Source organism: Lissotriton helveticus, chromosome 3_2, assembly GCF_964261635.1.
Source record: "Lissotriton helveticus chromosome 3_2, aLisHel1.1, whole genome shotgun sequence".
Taxonomy (NCBI): Eukaryota; Metazoa; Chordata; class Amphibia; order Caudata; family Salamandridae; genus Lissotriton; species Lissotriton helveticus.
This window is the reverse complement of record NC_136062.1, coordinates 404,584,933-404,607,139: the sequence shown is the minus strand read 5'-3', so window position 1 is coordinate 404,607,139 and position 22,207 is coordinate 404,584,933. Positions and strand designations below refer to the sequence as shown.

Sequence of the window (22,207 nt, the reverse complement as noted above, 5' to 3'; positions counted from 1 at the left end):
TGTTTACCACGGGCTCCGCTGAATGTATATACTCTCCCTACTCAACATAACTTTGTAGTTTGAACGGTGTCGGGATCCCTTTTACAGCAACAAGCATTAAAATGGCAAATTAGGATTAAATACTGCACAGAATGTGCTGCATAATCTGACTCTCTTGACATAATTTAGCCAACTCTCTCCTGCCGCACAATTTATGATTGAATACGTCCACTAGGCGAGCTCATCTTGGCCCACTGGCTGCACTAAACTCACATCAGAGCCACTAGCGTGAGGCTCTCAGCAGCAAAGCTGGCCTCCCACTCCAGGTCATTACCCATCAATATGTGTCTGCCCCAGTGGATCAAAACAGGACTCACTCTTCAGACACATTCAATTCTTGGCCTCTCTACCGAGACTGCAGAGGGTTGTCAATTGTCTTACAGCTAGAAGGGAAATTACAGTCAGTTTTCACCAAGAATCATGTTGTGTTATATTTTCATGATAATCATTATATACGTAGGTCATTTTATTACATGTATTATCTATGTATTTAGACAATAACTACTTTGTGCTTGCACGGGTGGGTTCGGATCCCATCCTCGTCGCCAATTCAAGCTCTATCGGTAGAAGGAGGACGCTTCATAGGCAAAGCAGTGAACAGTAGAAGGGTTTATTCCTCGAGATAATAAAGTCAGCACTCGGGTCCCTTAGGGGACACACCAGAGAATGAACAGGAACCGGTCCAGCCTGGAATGCCCGAGGCACTCTCATGCTAAACATTCCAACCACCATGACATCACACAGCATCAATCCTGGAACTAACCAAACACAGAAGTCACTGCCTAAACACATGGATAATACATATCAGAAAAAGACCTACATACAAAATAATGATAAAAACATAAACCAACAAACAATTAGAACCTATTTTTCCGCTAAGGTCCCCGTCCTCTGGGTGGGTAGATAAACACAGCCTAAATACGCTGCAAAGAGCCCCGGTGACACTGCACCTGCTGGATTATTGTTGTCTCCGCCCAAAGAATACCTCTGTGCCCTCACAACACAGCCAACAAACCTATTAATCTCTTATGTGCACAGAGGGCACTGGTATGTTTAAGGGGTTCTCACTCTAATGTGCTCACACTGCTACCAGTGGCACGTTTAGACAGGGGCGTAGCTTCAGGGGGATGTTTGGGTTCTTACAACACCCCAAACCCCAATAAATGTCTACTGTAGTAATTAGTTGGGTACAGGTGATTTAGTTCAGGTTTGGCAATAAGTGTGTCGGATTGTATGTGGGATTTTTGAATCCACATGCAGACAAAAACACATAACTTTCGGTTATTTCACAAATTAATGAGTTTTAGGCACCCCTCATGAATACTATTACCATATTGAAGCCATAACAACATAATGTGGTTAAATCACCAAATTCAGATCCAGTGGAGGTTGTCCCTCTTATTCAGTCGGTCAGTTCTCTTTCTTTGACAGTAAAATCAGCCTCCTTAGAGACTGTCAAAAATTGCAATGTCGACTATATTTCAAGTCGCCACAGCGGGGTATTGGGTAAAGTTTTCAATAAGCAATAATCGCGCCTCAGTTCGACCTCATTGGCTACGATACTGCCACTGCGCAAAGCTAAAGAGAGGTAAATCACTCGGGGTACGCACCGGAAAAGAAACTTAGTACACTTAGAGTGTGGAAAAATCGGCCTCACACATCACTCAGACACATGTAACAACAACTCACCAGGAGCAATACTCTGAACTATACTCTATTACCTGTCAGCCTTATAAACACGATGTATTGTGCGCAAAGGATTCTGGGGGTACATATGCTAATTAGCATTTCCTTTCATAGGTCCCGGTCACTGCTTGAGCAAAAATTCCTGTGACATCACAGATATGTAAGAGGGCACTTTCAGTAAAGAAAGTAGCACAAAGCATAGATACTGAGTGAAAAGTAGTACTAATACCTAACTGTGGCACAAAGAATGAAAGAGGCACACCTTTTATTGCATGACATCCACATGTTGAGCTGTTTTCTGCTGCCTGCACACTGTACATTTCTCTTTCTTTCAACGCAAAATCCCTATTTACCGGGAAACTTGTTTACCACGGGCTCCGCTGAATGTATATACTTTCCCTACTCAACATAACTTTGTAGTTTGAACGGTGTCGGGATCCCTTTTACAGCAACAAGCATTAAAATGGCAAATTAGGATTAAATACTGCACAGAATGTGCTGCATAATCGGACTCTCTTGACATAATTTAGCCAACTCTCTCCTGCCGCACAATTTATGATTGAATACGTCCACTAGGCGAGCTCATCTTGGCCCACTGGCTGCACTAAACTCACACCAGAGCCAATAGCGTGAGGCTCTCAGCAGCAAAGCTGGCCTCCCACTCCAGGTCATTACCCATCAATATGTGTCTGCCCAAGTGGATCAAAACAGGACTCACTCTTCAGACACATTCAATTCTTGGCCTCTCTACCGAGACTGCAGAGGGTAGTCAATTGTCTTACAGCTAGAAGGGAAATTACAGTTAGTCAGTTTTCACCAAGAATCATGTTGTGTTATTTTTCATGATAATCATTATATACGTAGGTAATTTTATTACATGTATTATCTATGTATTTAGACAATAACTACTTTGTGCTTGCACGGGTGGGTTCGGATCCCATCCTCGTCGCCAATTCAAGCTCTATCGGTAGAAGGAGGACGCTTCATAGGCATAGCAGTGAACAGTAGAAGGGTTTATTCCTCGAGATAATAAAGTCAGCACTCGGGTCCCTTAGGGGACACACCAGAGAATGAACAGAGGAACCGGTCCAGCCTGGAATGCCCGAGGCACTCTCATGCTAAACATTCCAACCACCATGACATCACACAGCATTAATCCTGGAACTAACCAAACACAGAAGTCACTGCCTAAACACATGGATAATACATATCAGAAAAAGACCTACATACAAAATAATGATAAAAACATAAACCAACAAACAATTAGAACCTATTTTTCCGCTAAGGTCCCCGTCCTCTGGGTGGGTAGATAAACACAGCCGTAAATACGCTGCAAAGGGCCCCGGTGACACTGCACCTGCTGGATTATTGTTGTCTCCGCCCAAAGAATACCTCTGTGCCCTAACAACACAGCCAACAAACCTATTAATCTCTTATGTGCACAGAGGGCACCGGTATGTTTAAGGGGTTCTCACTCTAATGTGCTCACACTGCTACCAGTGGCACGTTTAGACAGGGGCGTAGCTTCAGGGGGCTGTTTGGGTTCTTACAACACCCCAAACCCCAATAAATGTCTACTGTAGTAATTAGTTGGGTACAGGTGATTTAGTTCAGGTTTGGCAATAAGTGTGTCGGATTTTATGTGGGATTTTTGAATCCACATGCAGACAAAAACACATAACTTTCGGTTATTTCACAAATTAATGAGTTTTAGGCACCCCTCATGAATACTATTACCATATTGAAGCCATAACAACATAATGTGGTTAAATCACCAAATTCAGATCCAGTGGAGGTTGTCCCTCTTATTCAGTTGGTCAGTTCTCTTTCTTTGACAGTAAAATCAGCCTCCTTAGAGACTGTCAAAAATTGCAATGTCGACTATATTTCAAGTCGCCACAGCGGGGTATTGGGTAAAGTTTTCAATAAGCAATAATCGCGCCTCGGTTCGACCTCATTGGCTACGATACTGCCACTGCGCAAAGCTAAAGAGAGGTAAATCACTCGGGGTACGCACCGGAAAAGAAACTTAGTACACTTAGAGTGTGGAAAAATCGGCCTCACACATCACTCAGACACATGTAACAACAACTCACCAGGAGCAATACTCTGAACTATACTCTATTACCTGTCAGCCTTATAAACACGATGTATTGTGCGCAAAGGATTCTGGGGGTACATATGCTAATTAGCATTTCCTTTCATAGGTCCCGGTCACCGCTTGAGCAAAAATTCCTGTGACATCACAGATATGTAAGAGGGCACTTTCAGTAAAGAAAGTAGCACAAAGCATAGATACTGAGTGAAAAGTAGTACTAATACCTAACTGTGGCACAAAGAATGACAGAGGCACACCTTTTATTGCATGACATCCACATGTTGAGCTGTTTTCTGCTGCCTGCACACTGTACATTTCTCTTTCTTTCAACGCAAAATCCCTATTTACCGGGAAACTTGTTTACCACGGGCTCCGCTGAATGTATATACTTTCCCTACTCAACATAACTTTGTAGTTTGAACGGTGTCGGGATCCCTTTTACAGCAACAAGCATTAAAATGGCAAATTAGGATTAAATACTGCACAGAATGTGCTGCATAATCGGACTCTCTTGACATAATTTACCCAACTCTCTCCTGCCGCACAATTTATGATTGAATACGTCCACTAGGCGAGCTCATCTTGGCCCACTGGCTGCACTAAACTCACACCAGAGCCAATAGCGTGAGGCTCTCAGCAGCAAAGCTGGCCTCCCACTGCAGGTCATTACCCATCAATATGTGTCTGCCCCAGTGGATCAAAACAGGACTCACTCTTCAGACACATTCAATTCTTGGCCTCTCTACCGAGACTGCAGAGGGTTGTCAATTGTCTTACAGCTAGAAGGGAAATTACAGTCAGTTTTCACCAAGAATCATGTTGTGTTATATTTTCATGATAATCATTATATACGTAGGTCATTTTATTACATGTATTATCTATGTATTTAGACAATAACTACTTTGTGCTTGCACGGGTGGGTTCGGATCCCATCCTCGTCGCCAATTCAAGCTCTATCGGTAGAAGGAGGACGCTTCATAGGCAAAGCAGTGAACAGTAGAAGGGTTTATTCCTCGAGATAATAAAGTCAGCACTCGGGTCCCTTAGGGGACACACCAGAGAATGAACAGGAACCGGTCCAGCCTGGAATGCCCGAGGCACTCTCATGCTAAACATTCCAACCACCATGACATCACACAGCATCAATCCTGGAACTAACCAAACACAGAAGTCACTGCCTAAACACATGGATAATACATATCAAAAAAAGACCTACATACAAAATAATGATAAAAACATAAACCAACAAACAATTAGAACCTATTTTTCCGCTAAGGTCCCCGTCCTCTGGGTGGGTAGATAAACACAGCCGTAAATACGCTGCAAAGGGCCCCGGTGACACTGCACCTGCTGGATTATTGTTGTCTCCGCCCAAAGAATACCTCTGTGCCCTCACAACACAGCCAACAAACCTATTAATCTCTTATGTGCACAGAGGGCACTGGTATGTTTAAGGGGTTCTCACTCTAATGTGCTCACACTGCTACCAGTGGCACGTTTAGACAGGGGCGTAGCTTCAGGGGGCTGTTTGGGTTCTTACAACACCCCAAACCCCAATAAATGTCTACTGTAGTAATTAGTTGGGTACAGGTGATTTAGTTCAGGTTTGGCAATAAGTGTGTCGGATTGTATGTGGGATTTTTGAATCCACATGCAGACAAAAACACATAACTTTCGGTTATTTCACAAATTAATGAGTTTTAGGCACTCCTCATGAATACTATTACCATATTGAAGCCATAACAACATAATGTGGTTAAATCACCAAATTCAGATCCAGTGGAGGTTGTCCCTCTTATTCAGTTGGTCAGTTCTCTTTCTTTGACAGTAAAATCAGCCTCCTTAGAGACTGTCAAAAATTGCAATGTCGACTATATTTCAAGTCGCCACAGCGGGGTATTGGGTAAAGTTTTCAATAAGCAATAATCGCGCCTCGGTTCGACCTCATTGGCTACGATACTGCCACTGCGCAAAGCTAAAGAGAGGTAAGTCAGTCGAGGTACGCACCGGAAAAGAAACTTAGTACACTTAGAGTGTGGAAAAATCGGCCTCACACATCACTCAGACACATGTAACAACAACTCACCAGGAGCAATACTCTGAACTATACTCTATTACCTGTCAGCCTTATAAACACGATGTATTGTGCGCAAAGGATTCTGGGGGTACATATGCTAATTAGCATTTCCTTTCATAGGTCCCGGTCACCGCTTGAGCAAAAATTCCTGTGACATCACAGATATGTAAGAGGGCACTTTCAGTAAAGAAAGTAGCACAAAGCATAGATACTGAGTGAAAAGTAGTACTAATACCTAACTGTGGCACAAAGAATGAAAGAGGCACACCTTTTATTGCATGACATCCACATGTTGAGCTGTTTTCTGCTGCCTGCACACTGTACATTTCTCTTTCTTTCAACGCAAAATCCCTATTTACCGGGAAACTTGTTTACCACGGGCTCCGCTGAATGTATATACTTTCCCTACTCAACATAACTTTGTAGTTTGAATGGTGTCGGGATCCCTTTTACAGCAACAAGCATTAAAATGGCAAATTAGGATTAAATACTGCACAGAATGTGCTGCATAATCGGACTCTCTTGACATAATTTAGCCAACTCTCTCCTGCCGCACAATTTATGATTGAATACGTCCACTAGGCGAGCTCATCTTGGCCCACTGGCTGCACTAAACTCACACCAGAGCCAATAGCGTGAGGCTCTCAGCAGCAAAGCTGGCCTCCCACTCCAGGTCATTACCCATCAATATGTGTCTGCCCAAGTGGATCAAAACAGGACTCACTCTTCAGACACATTCAATTCTTGGCCTCTCTACCGAGACTGCAGAGGGTAGTCAATTGTCTTACAGCTAGAAGGGAAATTACAGTTAGTCAGTTTTCACCAAGAATCATGTTGTGTTATTTTTCATGATAATCATTATATACGTAGGTCATTTTATTACATGTATTATCTATGTATTTAGACAATAACTACTTTGTGCTTGCACGGGTGGGTTCGGATCCCATCCTCGTCGCCAATTCAAGCTCTATCGGTAGAAGGAGGACGCTTCATAGGCATAGCAGTGAGCAGTAGAAGGGTTTATTCCTCGAGATAATAAAGTCAGCACTCGGGTCCCTTAGGGGACACACCAGAGAATGAACAGAGGAACCGGTCCAGCCTGGAATGCCCGAGGCACTCTCATGCTAAACATTCCAACCACCATGACATCACACAGCATCAATCCTGGAACTAACCAAACACAGAAGTCACTGCCTAAACACATGGATAATACATATCAGAAAAAGACCTACATACAAAATAATGATAAAAACATAAACCAACAAACAATTAGAACCTATTTTTCCGCTAAGGTCCCCGTCCTCTGGGTGGGTAGATAAACACAGCCGTAAATACGCTGCAAAGGGCCCCGGTGACACTGCACCTGCTGGATTATTGTTGTCTCCGCCCAAAGAATACCTCTGTGCCCTCACAACACAGCCAACAAACCTATTAATCTCTTATGTGCACAGAGGGCACTGGTATGTTTAAGGGGTTCTCACTCTAATGTGCTCACACTGCTACCAGTGGCACGTTTAGACAGGGGCGTAGCTTCAGGGGGCTGTTTGGGTTCTTACAACACCCCAAACCCCAATAAATGTCTACTGTAGTAATTAGTTGGGTACAGGTGATTTAGTTCAGGTTTGGCAATAAGTGTGTCGGATTGTATGTGGGATTTTTGAATCCACATGCAGACAAAAACACATAACTTTCGGTTATTTCACAAATTAATGAGTTTTAGGCACCCCTCATGAATACTATTACCATATTGAAGCCATAACAACATAATGTGGTTAAATCACCAAATTCAGATTCAGTGGAGGTTGTCCCTCTTATTCAGTTGGTCAGTTCTCTTTCTTTGACAGTAAAATCAGCCTCCTGAGAGACTGTCAAAAATTGCAATGTCGACTATATTTCAAGTCGCCACAGCGGGGTATTGGGTAAAGTTTTCAATAAGCAATAATCGCGCCTCGGTTCGACCTCATTGGCTACGATACTGCCACTGCGCAAAGCTAAAGAGAGGTAAATCACTCGGGGTACGCACCGGAAAAGAAACTTAGTACACTTAGAGTGTGGAAAAATCGGCCTCACACATCACTCAGACACATGTAACAACAACTCACCAGGAGCAATACTCTGAACTATACTCTATTACCTGTCAGCCTTATAAACACGATGTATTGTGCGCAAAGGATTCTGGGGGTACATATGCTAATTAGCATTTCCTTTCATAGGTCCCGGTCACCGCTTGAGCAAAAATTCCTGTGACATCACAGATATGTAAGAGGGCACTTTGAGTAAAGAAAGTAGCACAAAGCATAGATACTGAGTGAAAAGTAGTACTAATACCTAACTGTGGCACAAAGAATGAAAGAGGCACACCTTTTATTGCATGACATCCACATGTTGAGCTGTTTTCTTCTGCCTGCACACTTCTCTTTCTTTCAACGCAAAATCCCTATTTACCGGGAAACTTTTTTACCACGGGCTCCGCTGAATGTATATACTTTCCCTACTCAACATAACTTTGTAGTTTGAACGGTGTCGGGATCCCTTTTACAGCAACAAGCATTAAAATGGCAAATTAGGATTAAATACTGCACAGAATGTGCTGCATAATCGGACTCTCTTGACATAATTTAGCCAACTCTCTCCTGCCGCACAATTTATGATTGAATACGTCCACTAGGCGAGCTCATCTTGGCCCACTGGCTGCACTAAACTCACACCAGAGCCAATAGCGTGAGGCTCTCAGCAGCAAAGCTGGCCTCCCACTGCAGGTCATTACCCATCAATATGTGTCTGCCCCAGTGGATCAAAACAGGACTCACTCTTCAGACACATTCAATTCTTGGCCTCTCTACCGAGACTGCAGAGGGTTGTCAATTGTCTTACAGCTAGAAGGGAAATTACAGTCAGTTTTCACCAACAATCATGTTGTGTTATATTTTCATGATAATCATTATATACGTAGGTCATTTTATTACATGTATTATCTATGTATTTAGACAATAACTACTTTGTGCTTGCACGGGTGGGTTCGGATCCCATCCTCGTCGCCAATTCAAGCTCTATCGGTAGAAGGAGGACGCTTCATAGGCAAAGCAGTGAACAGTAGAAGGGTTTATTCCTCGAGATAATAAAGTCAGCACTCGGGTCCCTTAGGGGACACACCAGAGAATGAACAGGAACCGGTCCAGCCTGGAATGCCCGAGGCACTCTCATGCTAAACATTCCAACCACCATGACTTCACACAGCATCAATCCTGGAACTAACCAAACACAGAAGTCACTGCCTAAACACATGGATAATACATATCAGAAAAAGACCTACATACAAAATAATGATAAAAACATAAACCAACAAACAATTAGAACCTATTTTTCCGCTAAGGTCCCCGTCCTCTGGGTGGGTAGATAAACAGAGCCTAAATACGCTGCAAAGGGCCCCGGTGACACTGCACCTGCTGGATTATTGTTGTCTCCGCCCAAAGAATACCTGTGTGCCCTCACAACACAGCCAACAAACCTATTAATCTCTTATGTGCACAGAGGGCACTGGTATGTTTAAGGGGTTCTCACTCTAATGTGCTCACACTGCTACCAGTGGCACGTTTAGACAGGGGCGTAGCTTCAGGGGGCTGTTTGGGTTCTTACAACACCCCAAACCCCAATAAATGTCTACTGTAGTAATTAGTTGGGTACAGGTGATTTAGTTCAGGTTTGGCAATAAGTGTGTCGGATTGTATGTGGGATTTTTGAATCCACATGCAGACAAAAACACATAACTTTCGGTTATTTCACAAATTAATGAGTTTTAGGCACCCCTCATGAATACTATTACCATATTGAAGCCATAACAACATAATGTGGTTAAATCACCAAATTCAGATCCAGTGGAGGTTGTCCCTCTTATTCAGTCGGTCAGTTCTCTTTCTTTGACAGTAAAATCAGCCTCCTTAGAGACTGTCAAAAATTGCAATGTCGACTATATTTCAAGTCGCCACAGCGGGGTATTGGGTAAAGTTTTCAATAAGCAATAATCGCGCCTCGGTTCGACCTCATTGGCTACGATACTGCCACTGCGCAAAGCTAAAGAGAGGTAAATCACTGGGGGTACGCACCGGAAAAGAAACTTAGTACACGTAGAGTGTGGAAAAATCGGCCTCACACATCACTCAGACACATGTAACAACAACTCACCAGGAGCAATACTCTGAACTATACTCTATTACCTGTCAGCCTTATAAACACGATGTATTGTGCGCAAAGGATTCTGGGGGTACATATGCTAATTAGCATTTCCTTTCATAGGTCCCGGTCACCGCTTGAGCAAAAATTCCTGTGACATCACAGATATGTAAGAGGGCACTTTCAGTAAAGAAAGTAGCACAAAGCATAGATACTGAGTGAAAAGTAGTACTAATACCTAACTGTGGCACAAAGAATGAAAGAGGCACACCTTTTATTGCATGACATCCACATGTTGAGCTGTTTTCTGCTGCCTGCACACTGTACATTTCTCTTTCTTTCAACGCAAAATCCCTATTTACCGGGAAACTTGTTTACCACGGGCTCCGCTGAATGTATATACTTTCCCTACTCAACATAACTTTGTAGTTTGAACGGTGTCGGGATCCCTTTTACAGCAACAAGCATTAAAATGGCAAATTAGGATTAAATACTGCACAGAATGTGCTGCATAATCGGACTCTCTTGACATAATTTAGCCAACTCTCTCCTGCCGCACAATTTATGATTGAATACGTCCACTAGGCGAGCTCATCTTGGCCCACTGGCTGCACTAAACTCACATCAGAGCCAATAGCGTGAGGCTCTCAGCAGCAAAGCTGGCCTCCCACTCCAGGTCATTACCCATCAATATGTGTCTGCCCAAGTGGATCAAAACAGGACTCACTCTTCAGACACATTCAATTCTTGGCCTCTCTACCGAGACTGCAGAGGGTAGTCAATTGTCTTACAGCTAGAAGGGAAATTACAGTTAGTCAGTTTTCACCAAGAATCATGTTGTGTTATTTTTCATGATAATCATTATATACGTAGGTCATTTTATTACATGTATTATCTATGTATTTAGACAATAACTACTTTGTGCTTGCACGGGTGGGTTCGGATCCCATCCTCGTCGCCAATTCAAGCTCTATCGGTAGAAGGAGGACGCTTCATAGGCATAGCAGTGAGCAGTAGAAGGTTTATTCCTCGAGATAATAAAGTCAGCACTCGGGTCCCTTAGAGAATGAACAGAGAAACCTGTCCAGCCTGGAATGCCCGAGGCACTCTCATGCTAAACATTCCAACCACCATGACATCACACAGCATCAATCCTGGAACTAACCAAACACAGAAGTCACTGCCTAAACACATGGATAATACATATCAGAAAAAGACCTGCATACAAAATAATGATAAAAACATAAACCAACAAACAATTAGAACCTATTTTTCCGCTAAGGTCCCCGTCCTCTGGGTGGGTAGATAAACACAGCCGTAAATACGCTGCAAAGGGCCCCGGTGACACTGCACCTGCTGGATTATTGTTGTCTCCGCCCAAAGAATACCTCTGTGCCCTCACAACACAGCCAACAAACCTATTAATCTCTTATGTGCACAGAGGGCACTGGTATGTTTAAGGGGTTCTCACTCTAATGTGCTCACACTGCTACCAGTGGCACGTTTAGACAGGGGCGTAGCTTCAGGGGGCTGTTTGGGTTCTTACAACACCCCAAACCCCAATAAATGTCTACTGTAGTAATTAGTTGGGTACAGGTGATTTAGTTCAGGTTTGGCAATAAGTGTGTCGGATTGTATGTGGGATTTTTGAATCCACATGCAGACAAAAACACATAACTTTCGGTTATTTCACAAATTAATGAGATTTAGGCACCCCTCATGAATACTATTACCATATTGAAGCCATAACAACATAATGTGGTTAAATCACCAAATTCAGATTCAGTGGAGGTTGTCCCTCTTATTCAGTTGGTCAGTTCTCTTTCTTAGACAGTAAAATCAGCCTCCTGAGAGACTGTCAAAAATTGCAATGTCGACTATATTTCAAGTCGCCACAGCGGGGTATTGGGTAAAGTTTTCAATAAGCAATAATCGCGCCTCGGTTCGACCTCATTGGCTACGATACTGCCACTGCGCAAAGCTAAAGAGAGGTAAATCACTCGAGGTACGCACCGGAAAAGAAACTTAGTACACTTAGAGTGTGGAAAAATCGGCCTCACACATCACTCAGACACATGTAACAACAACTCACCAGGAGCAATACTCTGAACTATACTCTATTACCCGTCAGCCTTATAAACACGATGTATTGTGCGCAAAGGATTCTGGGGGTACATATGCTAATTAGCATTTCCTTTCAAAGGTCCCGGTCACCGCTTGAGCAAAAATTCCTGTGACATCACAGATATGTAAGAGGGCACTTTGAGTAAAGAAAGTAGCACAAAGCATAGATACTGAGTGAAAAGTAGAACTAATACCTAACTGTGGCACAAAGAATGAAAGAGGCACACCTTTTATTGCATGACATCCACATGTTGAGCTGTTTTCTGCTGCCTGCACACTGTACATTTCTCTTTCTTTCAACGCAAAATCCCTATTTACCGGGAAACTTGTTTACCACGGGCTCCGCTGAATGTATATACTCTCCCTACTCAACATAACTTTGTAGTTTGAACGGTGTCGGGATCCCTTTTACAGCAACAAGCATTAAAATGGCAAATTAGGATTAAATACTGCACAGAATGTGCTGCATAATCTGACTCTCTTGACATAATTTAGCCAACTCTCTCCTGCCGCACAATTTATGATTGAATACGTCCACTAGGCGAGCTCATCTTGGCCCACTGGCTGCACTAAACTCACATCAGAGCCACTAGCGTGAGGCTCTCAGCAGCAAAGCTGGCCTCCCACTCCAGGTCATTACCCATCAATATGTGTCTGCCCCAGTGGATCAAAACAGGACTCACTCTTCAGACACATTCAATTCTTGGCCTCTCTACCGAGACTGCAGAGGGTTGTCAATTGTCTTACAGCTAGAAGGGAAATTACAGTCAGTTTTCACCAAGAATCATGTTGTGTTATATTTTCATGATAATCATTATATACGTAGGTCATTTTATTACATGTATTATCTATGTATTTAGACAATAACTACTTTGTGCTTGCACGGGTGGGTTCGGATCCCATCCTCGTCGCCAATTCAAGCTCTATCGGTAGAAGGAGGACGCTTCATAGGCAAAGCAGTGAACAGTAGAAGGGTTTATTCCTCGAGATAATAAAGTCAGCACTCGGGTCCCTTAGGGGACACACCAGAGAATGAACAGGAACCGGTCCAGCCTGGAATGCCCGAGGCACTCTCATGCTAAACATTCCAACCACCATGACATCACACAGCATCAATCCTGGAACTAACCAAACACAGAAGTCACTGCCTAAACACATGGATAATACATATCAGAAAAAGACCTACATACAAAATAATGATAAAAACATAAACCAACAAACAATTAGAACCTATTTTTCCGCTAAGGTCCCCGTCCTCTGGGTGGGTAGATAAACACAGCCTAAATACGCTGCAAAGAGCCCCGGTGACACTGCACCTGCTGGATTATTGTTGTCTCCGCCCAAAGAATACCTCTGTGCCCTCACAACACAGCCAACAAACCTATTAATCTCTTATGTGCACAGAGGGCACTGGTATGTTTAAGGGGTTCTCACTCTAATGTGCTCACACTGCTACCAGTGGCACGTTTAGACAGGGGCGTAGCTTCAGGGGGCTGTTTGGGTTCTTACAACACCCCAAACCCCAATAAATGTCTACTGTAGTAATTAGTTGGGTACAGGTGATTTAGTTCAGGTTTGGCAATAAGTGTGTCGGATTGTATGTGGGATTTTTGAATCCACATGCAGACAAAAACACATAACTTTCGGTTATTTCACAAATTAATGAGTTTTAGGCACCCCTCATGAATACTATTACCATATTGAAGCCATAACAACATAATGTGGTTAAATCACCAAATTCAGATCCAGTGGAGGTTGTCCCTCTTATTCAGTCGGTCAGTTCTCTTTCTTTGACAGTAAAATCAGCCTCCTTAGAGACTGTCAAAAATTGCAATGTCGACTATATTTCAAGTCGCCACAGCGGGGTATTGGGTAAAGTTTTCAATAAGCAATAATCGCGCCTCAGTTCGACCTCATTGGCTACGATACTGCCACTGCGCAAAGCTAAAGAGAGGTAAATCACTCGGGGTACGCACCGGAAAAGAAACTTAGTACACTTAGAGTGTGGAAAAATCGGCCTCACACATCACTCAGACACATGTAACAACAACTCACCAGGAGCAATACTCTGAACTATACTCTATTACCTGTCAGCCTTATAAACACGATGTATTGTGCGCAAAGGATTCTGGGGGTACATATGCTAATTAGCATTTCCTTTCATAGGTCCCGGTCACTGCTTGAGCAAAAATTCCTGTGACATCACAGATATGTAAGAGGGCACTTTCAGTAAAGAAAGTAGCACAAAGCATAGATACTGAGTGAAAAGTAGTACTAATACCTAACTGTGGCACAAAGAATGAAAGAGGCACACCTTTTATTGCATGACATCCACATGTTGAGCTGTTTTCTGCTGCCTGCACACTGTACATTTCTCTTTCTTTCAACGCAAAATCCCTATTTACCGGGAAACTTGTTTACCACGGGCTCCGCTGAATGTATATACTTTCCCTACTCAACATAACTTTGTAGTTTGAACGGTGTCGGGATCCCTTTTACAGCAACAAGCATTAAAATGGCAAATTAGGATTAAATACTGCACAGAATGTGCTGCATAATCGGACTCTCTTGACATAATTTAGCCAACTCTCTCCTGCCGCACAATTTATGATTGAATACGTCCACTAGGCGAGCTCATCTTGGCCCACTGGCTGCACTAAACTCACACCAGAGCCAATAGCGTGAGGCTCTCAGCAGCAAAGCTGGCCTCCCACTCCAGGTCATTACCCATCAATATGTGTCTGCCCAAGTGGATCAAAACAGGACTCACTCTTCAGACACATTCAATTCTTGGCCTCTCTACCGAGACTGCAGAGGGTAGTCAATTGTCTTACAGCTAGAAGGGAAATTACAGTTAGTCAGTTTTCACCAAGAATCATGTTGTGTTATTTTTCATGATAATCATTATATACGTAGGTAATTTTATTACATGTATTATCTATGTATTTAGACAATAACTACTTTGTGCTTGCACGGGTGGGTTCGGATCCCATCCTCGTCGCCAATTCAAGCTCTATCGGTAGAAGGAGGACGCTTCATAGGCATAGCAGTGAACAGTAGAAGGGTTTATTCCTCGAGATAATAAAGTCAGCACTCGGGTCCCTTAGGGGACACACCAGAGAATGAACAGAGGAACCGGTCCAGCCTGGAATGCCCGAGGCACTCTCATGCTAAACATTCCAACCACCATGACATCACACAGCATTAATCCTGGAACTAACCAAACACAGAAGTCACTGCCTAAACACATGGATAATACATATCAGAAAAAGACCTACATACAAAATAATGATAAAAACATAAACCAACAAACAATTAGAACCTATTTTTCCGCTAAGGTCCCCGTCCTCTGGGTGGGTAGATAAACACAGCCGTAAATACGCTGCAAAGGGCCCCGGTGACACTGCACCTGCTGGATTATTGTTGTCTCCGCCCAAAGAATACCTCTGTGCCCTAACAACACAGCCAACAAACCTATTAATCTCTTATGTGCACAGAGGGCACCGGTATGTTTAAGGGGTTCTCACTCTAATGTGCTCACACTGCTACCAGTGGCACGTTTAGACAGGGGCGTAGCTTCAGGGGGCTGTTTGGGTTCTTACAACACCCCAAACCCCAATAAATGTCTACTGTAGTAATTAGTTGGGTACAGGTGATTTAGTTCAGGTTTGGCAATAAGTGTGTCGGATTTTATGTGGGATTTTTGAATCCACATGCAGACAAAAACACATAACTTTCGGTTATTTCACAAATTAATGAGTTTTAGGCACCCCTCATGAATACTATTACCATATTGAAGCCATAACAACATAATGTGGTTAAATCACCAAATTCAGATCCAGTGGAGGTTGTCCCTCTTATTCAGTTGGTCAGTTCTCTTTCTTTGACAGTAAAATCAGCCTCCTTAGAGACTGTCAAAAATTGCAATGTCGACTATATTTCAAGTCGCCACAGCGGGGTATTGGGTAAAGTTTTCAATAAGCAATAATCGCGCCTCGGTTCGACCTCATTGGCTACGATACTGCCACTGCGCAAAGCTAAAGAGAGGTAAATCACTCGGGGTACGCACCGGAAAAGAAACTTAGTACACTTAGAGTGTGGAAAAATCGGCCTCACACATCACTCAGACACATGTAACAACAACTCACCAGGAGCAATACTCTGAACTATACTCTATTACCTGTCAGCCTTATAAACACGATGTATTGTGCGCAAAGGATTCTGGGGGTACATATGCTAATTAGCATTTCCTTTCATAGGTCCCGGTCACCGCTTGAGCAAAAATTCCTGTGACATCACAGATATGTAAGAGGGCACTTTCAGTAAAGAAAGTAGCACAAAGCATAGATACTGAGTGAAAAGTAGTACTAATACCTAACTGTGGCACAAAGAATGACAGAGGCACACCTTTTATTGCATGACATCCACATGTTGAGCTGTTTTCTGCTGCCTGCACACTGTACATTTCTCTTTCTTTCAACGCAAAATCCCTATTTACCGGGAAACTTGTTTACCACGGGCTCCGCTGAATGTATATACTTTCCCTACTCAACATAACTTTGTAGTTTGAACGGTGTCGGGATCCCTTTTACAGCAACAAGCATTAAAATGGCAAATTAGGATTAAATACTGCACAGAATGTGCTGCATAATCGGACTCTCTTGACATAATTTACCCAACTCTCTCCTGCCGCACAATTTATGATTGAATACGTCCACTAGGCGAGCTCATCTTGGCCCACTGGCTGCACTAAACTCACACCAGAGCCAATAGCGTGAGGCTCTCAGCAGCAAAGCTGGCCTCCCACTGCAGGTCATTACCCATCAATATGTGTCTGCCCCAGTGGATCAAAACAGGACTCACTCTTCAGACACATTCAATTCTTGGCCTCTCTACCGAGACTGCAGAGGGTTGTCAATTGTCTTACAGCTAGAAGGGAAATTACAGTCAGTTTTCACCAAGAATCATGTTGTGTTATATTTTCATGATAATCATTATATACGTAGGTCATTTTATTACATGTATTATCTATGTATTTAGACAATAACTACTTTGTGCTTGCACGGGTGGGTTCGGATCCCATCCTCGTCGCCAATTCAAGCTCTATCGGTAGAAGGAGGACGCTTCATAGGCAAAGCAGTGAACAGTAGAAGGGTTTATTCCTCGAGATAATAAAGTCAGCACTCGGGTCCCTTAGGGGACACACCAGAGAATGAACAGGAACCGGTCCAGCCTGGAATGCCCGAGGCACTCTCATGCTAAACATTCCAACCACCATGACTTCACACAGCATCAATCCTGGAACTAACCAAACACAGAAGTCACTGCCTAAACACATGGATAATACATATCAGAAAAAGACCTACATACAAAATAATGATAAAAACATAAACCAACAAACAATTAGAACCTATTTTTCCGCTAAGGTCCCCGTCCTCTGGGTGGGTAGATAAACAGAGCCTAAATACGCTGCAAAGGGCCCCGGTGACACTGCACCTGCTGGATTATTGTTGTCTCCGCCCAAAGAATACCTGTGTGCCCTCACAACACAGCCAACAAACCTATTAATCTCTTATGTGCACAGAGGGCACTGGTATGTTTAAGGGGTTCTCACTCTAATGTGCTCACACTGCTACCAGTGGCACGTTTAGACAGGGGCGTAGCTTCAGGGGGCTGTTTGGGTTCTTACAACACCCCAAACCCCAATAAATGTCTACTGTAGTAATTAGTTGGGTACAGGTGATTTAGTTCAGGTTTGGCAATAAGTGTGTCGGATTGTATGTGGGATTTTTGAATCCACATGCAGACAAAAACACATAACTTTCGGTTATTTCACAAATTAATGAGTTTTAGGCACCCCTCATGAATACTATTACCATATTGAAGCCATAACAACATAATGTGGTTAAATCACCAAATTCAGATCCAGTGGAGGTTGTCCCTCTTATTCAGTCGGTCAGTTCTCTTTCTTTGACAGTAAAATCAGCCTCCTTAGAGACTGTCAAAAATTGCAATGTCGACTATATTTCAAGTCGCCACAGCGGGGTATTGGGTAAAGTTTTCAATAAGCAATAATCGCGCCTCGGTTCGACCTCATTGGCTACGATACTGCCACTGCGCAAAGCTAAAGAGAGGTAAATCACTCGGGGGTACGCACCGGAAAAGAAACTTAGTACACGTAGAGTGTGGAAAAATCGGCCTCACACATCACTCAGACACATGTAACAACAACTCACCAGGAGCAATACTCTGAACTATACTCTATTACCTGTCAGCCTTATAAACACGATGTATTGTGCGCAAAGGATTCTGGGGGTACATATGCTAATTAGCATTTCCTTTCATAGGTCCCGGTCACCGCTTGAGCAAAAATTCCTGTGACATCACAGATATGTAAGAGGGCACTTTCAGTAAAGAAAGTAGCACAAAGCATAGATACTGAGTGAAAAGTAGTACTAATACCTAACTGTGGCACAAAGAATGAAAGAGGCACACCTTTTATTGCATGACATCCACATGTTGAGCTGTTTTCTGCTGCCTGCACACTGTACATTTCTCTTTCTTTCAACGCAAAATCCCTATTTACCGGGAAACTTGTTTACCACGGGCTCCGCTGAATGTATATACTTTCCCTACTCAACATAACTTTGTAGTTTGAACGGTGTCGGGATCCCTTTTACAGCAACAAGCATTAAAATGGCAAATTAGGATTAAATACTGCACAGAATGTGCTGCATAATCGGACTCTCTTGACATAATTTAGCCAACTCTCTCCTGCCGCACAATTTATGATTGAATACGTCCACTAGGCGAGCTCATCTTGGCCCACTGGCTGCACTAAACTCACATCAGAGCCAATAGCGTGAGGCTCTCAGCAGCAAAGCTGGCCTCCCACTCCAGGTCATTACCCATCAATATGTGTCTGCCCAAGTGGATCAAAACAGGACTCACTCTTCAGACACATTCAATTCTTGGCCTCTCTACCGAGACTGCAGAGGGTAGTCAATTGTCTTACAGCTAGAAGGGAAATTACAGTTAGTCAGTTTTCACCAAGAATCATGTTGTGTTATTTTTCATGATAATCATTATATACGTAGGTCATTTTATTACATGTATTATCTATGTATTTAGACAATAACTACTTTGTGCTTGCACGGGTGGGTTCGGATCCCATCCTCGTCGCCAATTCAAGCTCTATCGGTAGAAGGAGGACGCTTCATAGGCATAGCAGTGAGCAGTAGAAGGTTTATTCCTCGAGATAATAAAGTCAGCACTCGGGTCCCTTAGAGAATGAACAGAGAAACCTGTCCAGCCTGGAATGCCCGAGGCACTCTCATGCTAAACATTCCAACCACCATGACATCACACAGCATCAATCCTGGAACTAACCAAACACAGAAGTCACTGCCTAAACACATGGATAATACATATCAGAAAAAGACCTACATACAAAATAATGATAAAAACATAAACCAACAAACAATTAGAACCTATTTTTCCGCTAAGGTCCCCGTCCTCTGGGTGGGTAGATAAACACAGCCGTAAATACGCTGCAAAGGGCCCCGGTGACACTGCACCTGCTGGATTATTGTTGTCTCCGCCCAAAGAATACCTCTGTGCCCTCACAACACAGCCAACAAACCTATTAATCTCTTATGTGCACAGAGGGCACTGGTATGTTTAAGGGGTTCTCACTCTAATGTGCTCACACTGCTACCAGTGGCACGTTTAGACAGGGGCGTAGCTTCAGGGGGCTGTTTGGGTTCTTACAACACCCCAAACCCCAATAAATGTCTACTGTAGTAATTAGTTGGGTACAGGTGATTTAGTTCAGGTTTGGCAATAAGTGTGTCGGATTGTATGTGGGATTTTTGAATCCACATGCAGACAAAAACACATAACTTTCGGTTATTTCACAAATTAATGAGTTTTAGGCACCCCTCATGAATACTATTACCATATTGAAGCCATAACAACATAATGTGGTTAAATCACCAAATTCAGATTCAGTGGAGGTTGTCCCTCTTATTCAGTTGGTCAGTTCTCTTTCTTTGACAGTAAAATCAGCCTCCTGAGAGACTGTCAAAAATTGCAATGTCGACTATATTTCAAGTCGCCACAGCGGGGTATTGGGTAAAGTTTTCAATAAGCAATAATCGCGCCTCGGTTCGACCTCATTGGCTACGATACTGCCACTGCGCAAAGCTAAAGAGAGGTAAATCACTCGAGGTACGCACCGGAAAAGAAACTTAGTACACTTAGAGTGTGGAAAAATCGGCCTCACACATCACTCAGACACATGTAACAACAACTCACCAGGAGCAATACTCTGAACTATACTCTATTACCCGTCAGCCTTATAAACACGATGTATTGTGCGCAAAGGATTCTGGGGGTACATATGCTAATTAGCATTTCCTTTCAAAGGTCCCGGTCACCGCTTGAGCAAAAATTCCTGTGACATCACAGATATGTAAGAGGGCACTTTGAGTAAAGAAAGTAGCACAAAGCATAGATACTGAGTGAAAAGTAGTACTAATACCTAACTGTGGCACAAAGAATGAAAGAGGCACACCTTTTATTGCATGACATCCACATGTTGAGCTGTTTTCTGCTGCCTGCACACTGTACATTTCTCTTTCTTTCAACGCAAAATCCCTATTTACCGGGAAACTTGTTTACCACGGGCTCCGCTGAATGTATATACTTTCCCTACTCAACATAACTTTGTAGTTTGAATGGTGTCGGGATCCCTTTTACAGCAACAAGCATTAAAATGGCAAATTAGGATTAAATACTGCACAGAATGTGCTGCATAATCGGACTCTCTTGACATAATTTAGCCAACTCTCTCCTGCCGCACAATTTATGATTGAATACGTCCACTAGGCGAGCTCATCTTGGCCCACTGGCTGCACTAAACTCACACCAGAGCCAATAGCGTGAGGCTCTCAGCAGCAAAGCTGGCCTCCCACTCCAGGTCATTACCCATCAATATGTGTCTGCCCAAGTGGATCAAAACAGGACTCACTCTTCAGACACATTCAATTCTTGGCCTCTCTACCGAGACTGCAGAGGGTAGTCAATTGTCTTACAGCTAGAAGGGAAATTACAGTTAGTCAGTTTTCACCAAGAATCATGTTGTGTTATTTTTCATGATAATCATTATATACGTAGGTCATTTTATTACATGTATTATCTATGTATTTAGACAATAACTACTTTGTGCTTGCACGGGTGGGTTCGGATCCCATCCTCGTCGCCAATTCAAGCTCTATCGGTAGAAGGAGGACGCTTCATAGGCATAGCAGTGAGCAGTAGAAGGGTTTATTCCTCGAGATAATAAAGTCAGCACTCGGGTCCCTTAGGGGACACACCAGAGAATGAACAGAGGAACCGGTCCAGCCTGGAATGCCCGAGGCACTCTCATGCTAAACATTCCAACCACCATGACATCACACAGCATCAATCCTGGAACTAACCAAACACAGAAGTCACTGCCTAAACACATGGATAATACATATCAGAAAAAGACCTACATACAAAATAATGATAAAAACATAAACCAACAAACAATTAGAACCTATTTTTCCGCTAAGGTCCCCGTCCTCTGGGTGGGTAGATAAACACAGCCGTAAATACGCTGCAAAGGGCCCCGGTGACACTGCACCTGCTGGATTATTGTTGTCTCCGCCCAAAGAATACCTCTGTGCCCTCACAACACAGCCAACAAACCTATTAATCTCTTATGTGCACAGAGGGCACTGGTATGTTTAAGGGGTTCTCACTCTAATGTGCTCACACTGCTACCAGTGGCACGTTTAGACAGGGGCGTAGCTTCAGGGGGCTGTTTGGGTTCTTACAACACCCCAAACCCCAATAAATGTCTACTGTAGTAATTAGTTGGGTACAGGTGATTTAGTTCAGGTTTGGCAATAAGTGTGTCGGATTGTATGTGGGATTTTTGAATCCACATGCAGACAAAAACACATAACTTTCGGTTATTTCACAAA

General features: G+C 43.1%; 1 protein-coding gene and 10 non-coding genes across 11 annotated transcripts in view; all 11 read right to left on the bottom strand.

Moving 5' to 3' along the window:
* The window catches only part of TRIM44 (tripartite motif containing 44), a 504,386-nt gene that overhangs the window by 125,239 nt on the left and 356,940 nt on the right, over positions 1–22,207 (bottom strand). The window lies entirely within an intron of this gene.
* LOC144826697 (U4 spliceosomal RNA) lies at positions 1,480–1,619 on the bottom strand. The gene has a single exon (XR_013609892.1). It is a non-coding gene; the product is annotated as a U4 spliceosomal RNA (small nuclear RNA).
* On the bottom strand, positions 3,573–3,712 carry LOC144826775 (U4 spliceosomal RNA). Its single transcript, XR_013609944.1, has one exon. It is a non-coding gene; the product is annotated as a U4 spliceosomal RNA (small nuclear RNA).
* On the bottom strand, positions 5,661–5,800 carry LOC144826774 (U4 spliceosomal RNA). The gene has a single exon (XR_013609943.1). It is a non-coding gene; the product is annotated as a U4 spliceosomal RNA (small nuclear RNA).
* LOC144826688 (U4 spliceosomal RNA) lies at positions 7,754–7,893 on the bottom strand. The gene has a single exon (XR_013609884.1). It is a non-coding gene; the product is annotated as a U4 spliceosomal RNA (small nuclear RNA).
* On the bottom strand, positions 9,834–9,973 carry LOC144826773 (U4 spliceosomal RNA). Its single transcript, XR_013609942.1, has one exon. It is a non-coding gene; the product is annotated as a U4 spliceosomal RNA (small nuclear RNA).
* Positions 11,914–12,053, bottom strand: LOC144826687 (U4 spliceosomal RNA). The gene has a single exon (XR_013609883.1). It is a non-coding gene; the product is annotated as a U4 spliceosomal RNA (small nuclear RNA).
* Positions 14,001–14,140, bottom strand: LOC144826696 (U4 spliceosomal RNA). Its single transcript, XR_013609891.1, has one exon. It is a non-coding gene; the product is annotated as a U4 spliceosomal RNA (small nuclear RNA).
* LOC144826772 (U4 spliceosomal RNA) lies at positions 16,094–16,233 on the bottom strand. Its single transcript, XR_013609941.1, has one exon. It is a non-coding gene; the product is annotated as a U4 spliceosomal RNA (small nuclear RNA).
* Positions 18,181–18,320, bottom strand: LOC144826771 (U4 spliceosomal RNA). The gene has a single exon (XR_013609940.1). It is a non-coding gene; the product is annotated as a U4 spliceosomal RNA (small nuclear RNA).
* On the bottom strand, positions 20,262–20,401 carry LOC144826686 (U4 spliceosomal RNA). The gene has a single exon (XR_013609881.1). It is a non-coding gene; the product is annotated as a U4 spliceosomal RNA (small nuclear RNA).